The 16,427-nt window shown below is 43.1% G+C and overlaps 1 protein-coding gene across 3 annotated transcripts in view; it reads right to left on the reverse strand.

The window, feature by feature from the left end:
- Positions 1 to 16,427, reverse strand: part of dac (dachshund) — a 195,793-nt gene that overhangs the window by 176,842 nt on the left and 2,524 nt on the right. The window lies entirely within an intron of this gene.

Genomic DNA, 16,427 nt, shown 5'->3' on the forward strand with positions numbered 1-16,427 from the left:
TGTACATTCTGATGACGATGCAACTTTAACCCCCCCCCCCCCCTGCGACGGATCGACTTTTTTAGCGAATTTAATATTTATACCGAATGACTGATGACTGCAATAAAGAAACGGGGCTGCATTGTGCGAAACGTTTGTGTCATTGATCGATACGTAGCGACGAGCTGAAAAAACAGTCTCTGGATACTCCGTCACCCTACGAACCAACGACCCACCAAACCTTGCTATATATATATATATATATGGCTGTATCCTTTTTTCACTTTTGGATCGTCCAGAGAAAATCCCTCGTTACGTCCGCTGGAAATTTCTTAACAATTTCTTAATTTGAACAAGGTACATAACTCGCTTCAGCTCAGTATTTTAGGAATATCGAAATAAAAATATAACATCGTCGCTTTTCGAATCTCAACAACTTCTTTCTTGTTCAAACGTGTACTTCATCCGTGAAGAATACCTTCGAGGGTAATTCGTACATTTTTTCCAATTGATTTATAGCCTAGTATATATATATATATATATATATAGAATTTCAAATGGTAGCAGCTTAAACGTAATGTGTGTGGAGAATCTGTTTTGGTCCGGAATAGAAATGGAATGGGAGAAACTCGGCTCGTTCAGGATTAATCAGGCGTGCTATTGGGCAGTGAGCGAAACAGTCCGGTAACAAACAAGAAGATAGGTAGCGTTAAAAGAATTTGTAGGAAACAATGAGCGATACGGTCTGGTGGTGCTGAAATTGCCCACGCGTTTCCAGCCAAAGTGCTGTCGCTACCTGCTGATTTTCCTTTGTGCCACTGACAGACAAACAGTGGCAGTGTTTCGTCGAGCCGTTTCCTCGATCCGTGTGAAATTTCGTTTGGTCCGCTGTCGATGCCGCGCGAGAGACTCAAAGTTCTCCAGGCGCCGGATGCAGTCGGAGAAATCCTAATCGACGCAGAAGAAATCATTAACGAATCATTACCGAACGGTCCCACGTTTGCTTTTTCCCTCTCTCTCTCTCTCTCTCTCTCTCTCTCGTTCTCTTTCTCTCTGGGCTCGTCATTCTTCGTCCCTCTCACTGGCAAAGAGCTGCCTTCGGGTCCCTTGAAACAAAACCATTAACGATTTCTATTTGTATTCGTTGGTCGGTTCGCCTCGTGAGGAGGTGGAGAACACTCGAACCGAGGTTGCGAGTCAGCGAGTCTCCAATGAATTATGTGAGAAGTTCGCTTATTTTCGTTAAGTCGAACTCCCGCGGTGCGAACAAATCGTCCCTCGCTGCCGATGCCGCTTCGAGCTTTGTTTCATTTCCTTTTCTCCTGCTTCTCCCTTTTTCGAAGCGCCGTAAAAGTCCATATTGTTTCGCCGATTTTTTTCCAATGCTTAGATATATATGTATATATAGTGCTCTCTTATAGCTCCGATTTACAATCGAGAGATCTTTGTGTCAAGGCTGCTGCCAGTAAAGAATAATAAACACGATGCTCCTTATTATAGTAGCGGAGAGCCATAAGAATATTGATTTAAAATTGTCCCTATATACGATTATAGCGCCCGAGACGAAGGACTGTATATATACTAGAGACTTTGGGATGGAGTGGGGGGGACTCGGAGTTGGGACCCTCTAGACGCTGGGTGGAAGGGAGGGGGGGAGAGGGCCTTATGGCGGTACCTTGACGCTTCAGAAGCTTGGGGAGGGGAGGAGACTTTGACGGCCCCGATCTGGTCGGCCATACCCGGACGAATCCGGCCCAAAACCAAACTCGTCTATTTTTTTAAGCAGACCCAGAAGAAGAAACCGGCGCGCGCCAATTCTCTACTCAATCAACCACACTTCCTCACTAGCGCTCAACAAAGATTCCGGATCCACGCGAGATATATAGAAGGGACCCGCAAAACGCATAAAATGAAGATAATGTATTCTTCGTACTGAAATCCAAAAGTTATATTATTTCGAGTGTGGTGTAAAAACTACAGACTAACCAAATCTTTGCTGATATTCAGAGAAAGTATAATAAAATCTTTTATCAAGATTTTCTATCATTATTATTAATAGTGATAAGAAAAATAAAAAAAAAACAATAGCACACTTCCAACAATTTTTATTAAATTAGATCATTGCCAGTTTAATATCAGGACTAAATTCATTCACTTTTTTTGTAATATTCGGAGAAAATGAAAGAGTCATTGCTGAAGATTTGCCGTAGCATTTATCAACAGTGATAAGAATGATGGGGAAAAAGCAATAGCGTGTACGCGGCGCCAGAACAGGGCGGATGTTGGAACAAGTGGGGCGCGAGGCTGTAGTTGAATGCGTGCAGCTTGTATCATCTGTGAAAACATCGTTTCTAATTGGCGCGTAATATTTATTGTAATTTCAAACATGTGAGCGCGAGGGAGACCGCCTCCGCGCGCTCACCCCGGCCAGTGCACGTCAGCCTAGCACTCTTTACGACCTCGTTCGTGTCCAGATTTATTCTCACTCGATGGCAGCTCGATCCTTGGCTTTGGATCCACTCCAAGTGCTCCGGAAACCACAGAAAATCCACCAGTGCTGAAACTCTTGCACCGATTCTCGACCCAATTCATTTTACCACTATCCCTTTCTTGTCTCAATTATTATTATTATAACTAGTAGATTTTAATAATCAATGATATATTAATTACTGGAGAACAGTGGTAAACAATTGACAATCTTCCATTCTTATTTATATAATTTCTTCTTTCACTGATACTCGACTTTATTAATTGTACATATCCTCGCTTCGATCGTACGATACATCAGCTTTATAATGAGTAGACTTTAATAATTGAAGATATACTAATTACCGAAGAATAGCGGTAGACAGAGTTGGCAGTCTTCCATTCTCATTTATATACATGTATGCATTAAGGCAGACAATAAAAGAAGCGAGAGATAATCGGTGCAAATTATACCGCGCAGATATCTCACTAAAATGCATTAATTACAGTGCAGAAGAGAATTGGTGAAGAGATAAGGGATGATTTCGTCGCTGGTTGCAATCTCTCGAAATGCCAGCGCGATGAGCTCTCGGTGTGTGCCTTGGCGAATTCTGTCTGGCTGACTGCGAGGAGCGGGGCCAAGATACTTCGACCTCGCCGTGAGTAATTAGAGGGGATTCGTATTTCGTATTCCAATTTAAATCAAACCAAGAGACAAGTAGGAGAAGGATGGACTGTGTGTAGTATGTACTCGGCTCTTCAGGAGCGAGTAGAATGAGACATGGTGTAGCGTTTCTATACCTGAACACCACGTCGGACCTCTGACAGAAAGCAACCCGCCCACAAAAGTAATCACGACCTCGTCCAAGAAAGAGAAACAGAAAAGTGAGAGGAAGAACCACACCTGATTCATCAGCCTTACATAAATCGAAAGTCCAGCCAAAAACAAAAGAAACCCTTCATTCCTTTTAAACCCTTTTGCGTAATCATCTCCCTTGGACTATATTATTTCTAACCGCACTTGATACACTTTTAAACTGAATCTTATATATATTTATTAAGATTTTACACTACCTTTTACAATTAATCAATCATCAGCTATGAGCAAAAATATTTTACGAGTTATTCCATCGGTAATTCATTAAGAGTTTTTGCATTCACCTACCGAAGCAACGTGTATGTGTGTGTGTGTAAATGTGAGTTCAAAGATGTGTACGTTCGGCAGGTACGCCCCAGCCTAATATAAATTATCTTTCTAATTTCTCGCCATGACAAATGATTTAATTTATTCTATCAATTATCGAAGAGTGAAGCGGTGGGATGGGACTTGTTTGGCTTTCATTTCGATTCGTCGATATCTGATCGGTAGTGAATCTCTCTCTCTCTCTCCTATTACATTCTTACAAGTCTCTTTATCTCGTTCTTTAGCTTTTGCATTATACCAGCGCGGCTCGTCATCCGATCACTATAGATGCATCATTTTCTTCGAAGCTTCGATAACTATACGGCTCTCCCCGTGTTTATATTTAGTTTTTATCGATTTTCCTCATTTTGTTTATCTTTCACGGTAACAATTATGACGGCAGTTTTTTCTTAGCACCAATCGACCTCGTTCAATCGACCTCCCATTTCTTTTATGCACCTTAAAAGGCGCAACGGGTAATGAGCCATCGGAAGAATCACGATGAGACCGTTTTGGAAATAGACACTGTGGAATAACGTGCGCGTGAATAAGAGCGCAAGAGGAAGAAGAGGAGGAGGAAGAAGAAGAAGAAGAAGCCAGTAGAGGCCGTTTGATGAGCAGATACGAGTGTAGCGCGAGTTATGAGTGTTAAAGCGATAAAATCGGAAACAACTGCATACGCGCGGTGGGACAAAGGAAGAGGGGAAGGTGCTGAGACATATGTTTCCACGGGTAGAAAACCCCGAGACTCTTCTGGAACCGGTTCGACGTCGACGTCTACTTCGGTTAGGCCAGTTATTCAAAAACTAAAATATCGTCCTCCTTGACGACTCAATCCGTTATTTGTACGAATCTCGATTCCACCATGAAGTAATGTAGCAACATATATAGCTAAACTTTATTTCTTCTTGTATGTGTATAAAGTATATACATATGAAGAGAAGTCTAGTGGTCCCTGATAACGGACTATGTTCAGGGGACATTCTCAACATGTTCACTGAACGTGATGTCCATATATTAATGACATATTTAGATTATACATTTGTTCCTCCTATAGGTATAATAAATACCAAACCTTCGAAACTTCTAAATATGATTCTTAGGTTGTCAGAGAAGCTGTTATACGAAATTATTAACCGCTATCGACCATATAACTCCGTCTCTGACTGCTCGCCACTTTTGCACTTGGCTCTTCGGTAATTAAGCATCGTACTGCGTGGTTAACAACCCAATTAAGTACCGTTTTTGCAAGTCTGATTGTCGAGAGGTGCAATTCCCTTTTGCATACACCAGCCACGTATTCCTCCTACGACGGCTCTGTGTATATACACATACATATATAGCACAATCTACTATAGGTGGTCCGGTCTTTATCTATCGTGAGCCAGTGAAATTAAGATGCATTTTATGGCTCGTGTCAGGTGATAATAATGATAATAATCAGCCGAAACATAGCGGATCTCCATTTACTGTACAGAGAGTTCGCAGCGTTCACCCTGTACGTACGCGTCTATATATTATCTCGGGATACTTTTAATTTGAACAGGACACGATCGATGATCCATCAGCTGACCTATCAACGGAGAATTCTGCCATTTTCTACAATAACTTAACCAAACGTATTACGCGAGGAAAGCTTCGTCGATTGAAATAATTTAGCGAGCGAGGAAATAAATGAGCTCGATATTTCTACGCATTAGCAGAATGCTCTCTCGGAATTAGGTGGAATATAGCTATCTACCGTTCAGCTAGTCCGGCTTCTAGGAGATGCAGTAACGAGCGACGTTGATAAATAGTGTTAGGCTTGGAAGGTTAAGCCTCTTTGTAATTACACGCCTATGCCCATTCGCTATTATGCTGCTCGTGGTAGGAAAGGGCAAAAATCCGGACGAGTTCACCAACGATCCTTTGGACAAATGTTTGCAAGAAAAAAGTCATAACTTCTTCAGGCTATGTAAGTATTATTTTATTAGCTCGAAACTATCATTTCATCCATTTATATATATATATATATATATATATATATATATAAATGCTTATCGTGGCTGCTCGATCGTTTAAAGAAACATATCAATAGGGAAATGATATATTTCTAAAGGATCCCTCGATCATAGAAATTAAAGTACAGCAGTGATCTCACTTTATTCGGATAATTTCCAGCAATCATCCGAATATAGAATTGGTCGAAATTAGAGGGTTCCAGTTCGAGAGCGTTAAAGTAGCTTTATATTGATTATCGTCTACCTGAGAATTGGAATATTTATCTAGAATCCACAATGACCGTGTCTGAAGAATTTTTAACTATAGTGTTCCGATGCCAATTGATTATCCGAGGGTCAAACGAAATAAGGCGTCTGCTGTCATCGTCGAGACGTAAATCCGTGAAATTTGCCAGCGAGGCTTTTATTATGCGAGGTGGGGCAAAAGTTGCAAGTACGAATCTTGCTGTATATATATATATATATATATGTGTGTATAGAGTGAATTGGAGGTACCGAGGGGGGATTCGGAGGTCCTGCTCTACGCCACTGCGAACCATAGCTGGATGTATCAATGTCAAACGCTAATAACACCTCGGATCCTCGTTCTTTGGCTCTCGAGAGCCGTAGTAACCGCTGTGAATGCCTGCGGGTAATTTCAACCAATGATATAATTACATATTATTCCCCATTATCTCGATAGCTCGAATTATCAAAACTACTGCTTGAAATTGATCCAAAGTGTAGTACATTTCAGTGATTTACACCGCGCGTGTCTCTCTATATATGTGTCTATACAGGTTTGTCATCCTCGTCACACTCTGTCGATGATATAAATTTATATGAAAGAATTTTCTAAAATATTTCAATATATAGATTCATCAAGATCCCTAAACGGTATAATATGGCAACCGATGATACACCAAAAGGAACGAAAAATGAGGAGCAAAGGGGGAAACGTTTGAGAAATAGGAATTTAAGCGTGGCCGGGATGCGGCGTTCCACGCACTTTGAACCGTTTCGACGTTCCGAGGGAAGAATCAGTGGATAAAGGATAAATAGAAAAAAGGGGTATAAATGGAAGGATAGAGGCTGGAGGAGAGGGGGGGGGGGGGGTTCAAGACGAAGAGAATTGGTCGAGAGAGACAGAGAATTGGTATTCCATGCAAGTTGATCATTTCGCAGGCTTTGAGGCAGCGCAGGACGCAGGATCCTGGTGCCGTGATAATGAAAGGGCAATTTGGAACGATCCAAGGAACGATTCGACTCGCCAAATCTCGAGGATCGAATCCTCCCGCTCTCCGCTCTCTTCAGCATCGTTCGTGGCAAAAACATACCGATTTTCGTTTGGTCCGCATAGCCTCAGAGCCACCGCCCATTTTCTCCACTCACGGAAACAGTCTCTATCTCTCTATATACATATATATATATATATATATACGCGTAACGATAATGGCAAATGCAAGGCGAGATTTGGCCACTCGTGGCGAACGCGTGCATGGAGAACGCCACACACGCGAAGCTTACGAGTTTTGGCTCGAGTGAAAAGAAAATAGCGCGTTCATTATTCCTTACAGAATACAACAACTGTATCGAGGAAAGAATGGAAGCTTCGAGAGTGAGACGTACACTCGGCTGATTCTTATAGAGAGAATCGCACGTCACCGATCGATGAAGATTGGTCCCTTTTACTAATAATTTGCCTGTTTACCTCTCACTCCGACGTTATATAGCTTCCGTTCACGGATATCGGTCTTTTACGGAGTACAACGATGATTCACGAGTCGAAGAACGAACACGAAAGAGACTAACCCGGCAGGATGGCACTGAGCCAGTGTACCGCAGTTTCTTTCCACATTTACCTTGTGGAATTTATCCGTCGTTAAATTACGATTTCAACTTCCTGCTTTGCACAATTTACACGGATATTCTTGGAGCGTGCCCCTGATGTCCCACGCACTGTACTGTTTGCGATTCTTCGCGAGATTGGCAAAGTTCTCCAAAGGTAGATAGGAGGAGTGGAGGCTATTTAGCTAGCAGTTGGTTTAAGTGCGCGGAATGAGGTGTTACGTGTATATATATGTAGCATATATATGGGATGTGACTGGCGCGTAAATAGTTGTACATACGAAACGAAGGAAATTCAAAGGGGGTCATGGAGGAGGACGTTGACGAGTAGGAGAGCGAAAGTACAAGTGAAATTAGAAGCGAGTGTGTGCGTGCATCACGCGAACGGACCGCACGCGTGTGCAAAGATGGCTCCTCGTCTGCATGGCTGACGAGACGACCGACAAACCTGACTGGCTGACTTTGCTTAGGTACCCTTCAAGCCTGTATCAGGGATATCAGGCATCCATGCAAGATCGACTCGACATCGAGTGCGAGGATCGTTACCATATAGAAGCCCTCGGCGAGCACCCCTTTGATTGACGCTCGACGTTATGCCAAACTCACTGGCACGCGAGCCAAGAAAACCCCTAACGATCTTATATTTTCCAACTTGATAACAAAGAGAAACTTGTGCCTTACGATCATTGCCTCCCACCATTTTATTTCAGCCTTCTCCGCATCAACTAACATTCCACCCCTTGGTATATATAGTGTGTGTGTGTGTGTGTGTGTGTGTGCAATGGCTACTGGGATTTGTGATAGTGGTGGTATTTTTTAAAGGTTTATATTATTAAATTTTTTTTTGTATTGTCTAATGCTTTGTAAGTGTTTGAAAGCTACTGAAAATTTCCGGATGCAGCGATTGCAAAAATCTTGGTTCTGCGATCAGATATTGCTCGATCTGTAAGACTTGTCTACGAAATTTGTTAACCCTTTAAAGGACCCTCTAAATCTTATGGATGGATTTCAATAAAATTTTAGGAAGAGGTGTTTTTTAGAAAATTCATTACGATTCTATAAGGTTAGAAATATCAAATTCAAAGTTATTTATTCCACAAGGTGACTTGTGTTAAATTTTAAGATTTTTGGAATAATTTAATTAAACCTTAGCAATTTTGAGGACAAAATAAAAAACTATCCAATTTATTTGTGGAACATCTCTCCTACTTTATACATTTTTTAAAATAGAGTAATCAACGTTTAAAAAATGTCGAGAATACTAAACATAAGTCGCTCTATCATATACCCCGAATAGCTAGTAAAGCCATCCTTATTATTATTATATATTATTATTCCAAATCATTACTCATTAAACACACTTTGCACAAACTCCCACCATTTTAACAATTTGCGTTGTTACTTCACGTGCGAGATTGGACCTCGTAACAATATACACACCAAAGCGAAAACATTTCACAAGATTTTACTATGGAACATGAAAAAGTTTTCAATAAATCGCTAAGAGCAGAACGTGTCTATTTTATAGCTGTGATTTTCAATTAGCGAAGCAGAGATTTCTACTAGAAAGTATATATGCACGAAGAAAGTGGTGCATATATATATACAGACTCGTTGTATTTCGAACAATAAATTAGCTCGAGGCAGATACGTTCGATTTCATAGGATCTGGGATTATTTTAATGGCTCGGTTATAGAGTATAAAGAAAGTACACGAAGCGCACGGATATAGCAGAGTGGAATATCGCGATCGGCATGGTAAATAAGAGAAGAGGGGAATTCTCCCGGTAAGCATAAATCGTGATTGGCAGTCGATTTTGCAGGAGAGTACGAATTGCTACTTGTCGAGGATAAAAGAGTGCAAAGGCGAAAAGAAACGATAGCGAGGCAGGCAAAGGAGGAGAATCGGTAGGCTCGACTCGTCGCCCACGATTCGTGGATCTGCAGGAACGATTACGAGATTAGATTGCTGGTCGTGGCCTCCCCATCTCTGGAGAAACTTGGACCGGAACGAGCGGGATAGCTCGGTGCTTTCCTTCGAATTGGCATCAACTATACAGGCCGAATAAATGGCTCGAGTGTCCGAGGAGGCACGCCACGATGCAATGCTCGTTTGCAATCATCGTGACGGAACTTGGCCTCTCATAATTCGAGTTTTCGCAGTCTCGACAAATAGCACGTAAAGCTCGCAGCGCCTCGCTGCAACGCCGGAGAAATGCTGAAACGACACGAACCTGGCAATCAATGTGTCAAGCAGAAGCGTGCGAACTTTCCTTCGAGATCATCTTGAAAAAGCTGTGTGCTGCACTTTTCGTATATGGCACGAGGCTGGTCGAGGGAATAAAATCAACTTTATGCTTTTGTTAGAATTAATATATATATATATATAGATTATGATTGCCAGGCTGATTAGATCGTAGACCGATGTGTTTATACCGCATGGCGGAAAGATTCGTAATCTATATATATATACGAGAAGTAACATAGGAAACTGTCGAATGGAAGATTCTCTTCAGGATCATCTTGAAGAATCTCTAGAGTTTTCGTATACGAACTCTGCAAGCCCAGAGAAGAAAATGGCCTTTACACTCGTATTAAGAATCAAAGGAATGGATGATTGCCAGGCTGGTTAGATTATAGAGTATATATATATACATATACATATATATGCACTGGAGAAAGATGCATAAGCCGCTGGAGAAGCAACAGTCCCTCGATTCTCGGTGCAGTCGCTGCTGGCGTTGGTGCTTTTAGCACAGGATCGAGCAAAGGGCTGGTTAACTGCTCGGGAGGTCTCGTGCGTCGTTTAATTACCGTGTGTAACGAGTTGGAGTGGCTTGCCGGGCTCGCTGCTGCTATAGTGGATGGCGTGCACGCGAAACTCTCTTTCTCCCTCTCTCTATCTCGCGAAAGGGGTGCGATATGCTTGCTGACGTCGTCCACGAATCACTCGAAATTACCGAGTATCGTTGTGACAGCCGCTCACGATTGGCGCTCGCGCGAGTCAGCTTTCGTGCACCCACTACTACCATGCACACTTGGACCCGCACAACTGCACTTACCTGCAGATACGGTCGCTCCCGACTCGGGTTGGACTGACGTGCGATCCGACAAAATTTTTCATCCACATCCGCGCGCGTTTTTCGCTTTAATTTCCATCAAACTCGCTCCTCCTCTATTGTATATATATATATATATATGTTTCACGAGCGTATATATCTCACGAGATACACGATACAAACATTTCTTCCTATAGCTCTATATATCTATACCTCAGCATTGCACTTTTTCCACATTTTTTATTTCAGCTTTCTTCGCACCTTTTAGCACGAGCTAAAAAATACGTTGGACGAATTCTCGTCGACTCGTGGAAAAAAGGGCTCTGGGGTAGTGTGTATATATATATATATATATATAGTGGGAGAGGACGGGGTCCTGGCAACTGTATAGGGGGTATTTCGAAGCGAGGGTGGGCAGTGGTATCTGCAAGAGAGGGTGTGCACTCGAAGGGGAAAGAAGCTTTGGCCTCTGGAGCTTGCCAAAGCCAGCTGTTTTAATCTGGGTCACCGGCTCCTACGAAACAATCGATTTCTTTATTCTATACAATTATATAATACACGGTGTTTCGCGAGTCTCGCTCGCTCGCTCGCTTCGATGAAATCTTTTGGGACGAGCTCGAGTTTCGACCTGGCCTGTATCTATATACATTGTAGGTATATATATATATATAAGAATTAAGACGCACGAGACACCTTATTGGTGTGTGGCATTTCGCTCTACATCATCTCCTTCCTCTCACCCGAGGCGCGCGCGCTGCTCGACCTCTGCCGCATGCCTCCAGTATATCGCGACCTCGATCGACCGAAGGACCTTCCACTTTCCTTCAAGTTCACCGATCAAATCTGATACGCGCAAAATTCACCCGCGAGGTGTTCGACCTCCATCCGCGCGTGCCAAGCGTTAAATTCGCAAAGCATTTCGCAGTGGAACACAACGAGGGATTATTTTTCAAGCCGCTCCGACGATTACCCAAGGCCGTATCCCAATTAGCGATGAGAAAATAGAGTTTTGCGTCCTTCGATCATATCCGTATCACAAAACAGCCTTGCATTTTTCCCCGAGAGCTAGATGATATCTAGGAGAGCCAGGCACGTTTTATGCTAGAATTAAGCGAACACGGTAATTTTATAGCGTTACACTCGAATACCGAGCAAGGATAATATGCTATATCGTAGAGAGAAATGCTGAATCGTATTAAACTTTAATCGCACTTTTGATAAATCCGAGTAAAGTAAAAGAGGGCTGCACGAAAGGAGATGTTGAAAGGGATAGGAGGGAACGGAAGCTTGGCGCCGTTGCTCTACACAATGCAGGTCCCGAATGACTTGCATTTGTATATCCGTATTACACCACTTGGATGGTTGGTGGCTGGGGGGGGGGGGGGTGACTCGGTGATTATAGTCACGGACCATTCCATTCTCCGTCGTCCCCGCAGATTCCTGCCAGCTAGGCGTATCGCTCGTGTTTCCATCCCGAAGAACCATACAGTATCATCCCCCCCCCTCTCTCTCTCTAGACTCGGAAGAAAAAACCAACGACAAAAGTATGACGCGAAGTGACTTTAAAACAACGTGGCGCGCTACAATGTTGCTCCGATAAAAGTTTTATGGCGCATAAAACATTTGCAAAGCAACGCACACGCATGACACGACTGATTTCGAGAGATTCTTGTCGAGAAGAGTTTTTCGAGGCGATATAAAGGGGCCTGTGTGTGGACAAGGCAGTCGAGGTACGACGGGGTGATGGTTGTGGGGAGGGGGAGGGTGGGGGTGGGAAGGAGAAAAGCGGAGAAACAAAGTTAATCCTTCTTGTTTGTCTTTGCATTAATTATCTAGAATTAAGAACGCTGCTTGCCGCGACGTAGCAGCCGGATTACTGGCTTTATTATTACTTGTTGCAGATTATTAATTACCGGGAATTACGAGCGACGCGCGGTGGGGTGTTGCGAGACTGCCTGGCGATGGCGATCAAGCGTGGGCGGACGTTGGAAAGAAAGGAGCCTCAGATTTGTGTTTCCAATTAATTTTCCTGAATTAAGAACGATTGTGGAAGGAAGCGAATTTTATAGGCGAGCCGGCGTGGCGAGAGAGTGAGCTGCTGCGGGATCGATCGCGACTCTGGAGAGTCCACCGTCCCCCCCCCCCCCTCCTGCGCGCTCTGCTATAACTGCTCTCCGTGGTATATATATATATATATAGGTAAAATAGCCTCGAGAGGAAACGAAGGTGCAGCGATGATGAAGAGTCGCTTAAAAACTTCCCCTTGGAATTATATCGGGAGGTTTTCGGCAGGGTCGATTATATTTGTGGGAGAGAATAATCAGATACAGCGGAGCTTATTCACGGTTACGTTCTTTTCGAATCTGCGGACGATCGGTCGTTGGCTGCTACACACACATATATATATATATATATACATACGGTAGGTAAGGGGCCGTGCCCGGAGCGGGCGTAGTTACAACGCGTATCTATATCAAAAGCAAAAGGAACAATGGGAGCATACGAGCCCTTGTAATATCGCGCACCGCCAGTCCAACTCCCAGGAGCGACTACGACGCCGCGGATCTGAAGAATGAACAACAAAAAAGGGGGCCAGCTGCTACAAACCGATACAATTGCTAAACGCCGCTATAATATATAATACCAGTCTACCGAAATACTCGATTGTGCACAAAGAAACGTGAAATGTTCGTGAATCGCGGCAAATTCGATCAAGTGTATAAAACTGTCGATTATACGCGAGGAGCGAAAAGGTGCGGACGAAATAATTTTCGCGCAAGGACCCGCGTGTTATATTTATGCAATGCAAACGCCGATCGCGAGTGTAGCTATACTATATATATATATATACAGTAGCGGAGAATGGATTACACCGCGCGATGTACGCGTCTCGGCCTCTTCGCAGCAGCCTATAAGCACGCATCGGCGCACGGCAACAACGAAACACAGCGAAGGGTGGTGGTGGTAAAGGGGGAGGGGGGGGGGGGGGGCTAACAGGGGAAATAAATATTAATAACGGCTCTCTCGTACTATCCCCCCCCCCCCCCTCCTCCCCTCTCCCATCCCCTTCCGACACTCACGCGCACTAAGTCCGCGCATTGTTAGAGCCATTACGGGAGCCAATTAATCTATGCACAATTTTATAATTAAACGGCTAATAGCGCATAGAATTATGGTTCAGGGCCGCTTGCGCTCCCACGTATCCTGCTGCTGTATTGCTCTTACGCCGCGTTGCTGTGCTATTCGCGGCGAGAGCGCGCGAGGTGTGCTCGCTCTGGCTGTTTAAAAGGGGGAGGAGGGGGGGGGGGGGAGCTCAGGAAAGCAGGAGAAAGATACCACCTTTTTAATCTCTCATCCCCCCCCCCCCCTCCTCCTTCCCTGTACACCCGATGTACCAATTATTATACGCGATTTGCGCGCGTGCACACGCACACACGACCAATATATATCTATATATATATGTATATAGCCTATCTCGACTCGGCAAGACACGGCTGGATTAGGCAAATTAATGCGCGTAATTCACTCGACTCGTTAGGCGCGCTCTTATTATTTTCTTTTATCGACTTATTATCATAACTCATTTTTCCTTTTCACATCCCATACGCATCGGACGAATCGCATGCTCGCGCTCATCCACGATTCCCGCGTGCTCGGTTGAAATCAGCCAATGATACGGTTTTGGTTGGTTTGAAAATGTTTTTTCTTTTTTTTTTTGTTTAGTTTTCTCTCACCTTTATCACACGCTCGGCGCGACAAGAAACGCAATCGGAAGCGCAAAACTGTATCGAACGAATTAATTACTAATAATAATGGTACTTGAACTGGCAGCCATGCGGAAAGGATAGGACGTCTCGTATCTCGCTGCCTGTCAGATTTGTCGAACGTGTGTATATACGTGAATGTTGCGTGTGTGTGTACACGCTTTTGATGCTTTCCGTTCGATACTATCAATTATTGCAACGAGTCACCAATGATTGTACGGATTAAAATTTGCTTCATAAGTAAAAGCTATCCTGTCACGCTAGGAATGATAACGCTTCTTGGGTTTCACGTAAATTGTATCCAGCACCAATACACTGAGGGATAATATACATACAACGATTTCTTGCCTTCTTTGCGGATTTCAGACTAAAAACTTTATTCTTTGCTCTGCATTAACTGTCAGAGGCTGGCCTGCACATTTTTACGTCAGTTTACAATGGCTGTTAAACGCAAAGAAAATCCATCGAGGAAGGCATACGTAATGCACGGAATCGAGATTGCAATAAAACAGTTAACAACCGCGCGCAGCGGCGGGCAAGGAAACCTGGTGTTCTTGAAGGAAACCAACAGTAATGAAAGTTTTACGTGTAATAAGTATAGCGCGATGCGCCTTAAGAATCTCTAATTATCACTGCTCTCGCACTGCGAAAGATAATGCGTTTGCGATAATCATAATTTACTAATATCTTAATGCTTTCAATTTCTGCATTTCCAGCTCTTTATCTCCCTGTGAATTTAAAAATTTTAACATCGTGTCAGCGACTGTCGTGGTAATAAAAATCAAACCACTCAACCGTATCCTATACTAAAAACAGAATTATTATATCTTATTCGCGAAATTCTTCGATGCATTTTTGTCAATTAAAAATAACATTCTAATTAATGAAAAAGTAGTGAAATTAAAGTTTTGGACAAGTATTTTTCGTCTTAGTGAAAAAATTATTTCAATATAGCAATGCGAAAATTAAAACTTTTAAAATATTTTCTGTATATATAGCAAATGGAGAGGTATTGTCGTACGATAATATATTAACAACTTCCATACACATCCAAAGAAACTCTCCCTTTCTCCTTCGGCAAAAAACTAAACAAGTAAATCGAGCGTTGCATCACGTCCCCGCAAATTGAACTATCTCTACAATCGACTCTACCTCTGGAAGTCTTTTTGATTTATTAGACAGAGCTGAGATTTTTGAGGAAAAAGATGACCGTAATCTGATCAAATATAATAAAGCATGAAATATAGTACAATCATTACGTTGGAAAGTCGGTAATCCGTTAATCTCTGCAGTACCCCGGAAAGCTTATGCGTATACCGTATTGGATAATTATTCAATTGGAAATTGTATAGGTACCGAACGAATGAGAATACTTCCTGAAAAGGTAAACTCGAAAAATGGTCTCTTTAACAGTTCTATACGATACTCGCTATATGTATAATTTATTTGCAAGGGTTATACACTCTACGGCATACCGTAATAGCATTCGATCGTGCGCACATATCTTTGTAAATTGGAGCGGCGGCGGCGGCGGCGCGCACAGCCGGCGCCACGCTGGAAACCGCAAGAAAAAATTTGTTGAATTATCGGTGCGGTTCCGGGCAGCATGTAGTTGCAACGTGGTCCACGGGCGAACAACCAATAGGGTAACCGCTTGTTCCGTCCAGTCGGATCTCGTTGCTTTTATAGCCTTAATGATAAAGCTTCGTTAAATCCTAATAACAATTTTTCACTCCAATTTAATCCTGTCGGAATCATCGAGTTACAACTCGAGCGGTATAAGACTAATTTCGATTTTTACGACAAAACCAACATATATAGCAACCCCGATAAAGAGAGAAGCGGAGGAATACAAAAACAGCAGTGGAGTGAGAAATTTTCAGGTTCCATGTGGCAATTTTGCGAACAATCGCATACTTTCGTGCGAGTATCGATACAAAGATTTTTGGAATGTAGACGTCAATGGGAGTTTAAGAGAAGAATGCGAGACACACGCGAGCATGAAGAACCGCACGAGCCGACGGCCCGTAGAGGTCTGTCTCTTCCGTAGCTGCGAGACTCGGATTATTTGCCTCCCTATCCCTGTCCCTGTCCCTGTCCCTATCTCTGTCCTTATCGCAATCCCTGGGTACAACCTATAGCTTTCTCC

This window comes from Prorops nasuta, unplaced genomic scaffold (assembly GCF_024137725.1).
Source record: "Prorops nasuta isolate Cenicafe-Biocafe unplaced genomic scaffold, Cenicafe_Pnas_1.2 PNAS00027, whole genome shotgun sequence".
In the NCBI taxonomy this organism is placed as follows: domain Eukaryota; kingdom Metazoa; phylum Arthropoda; class Insecta; order Hymenoptera; family Bethylidae; genus Prorops; species Prorops nasuta.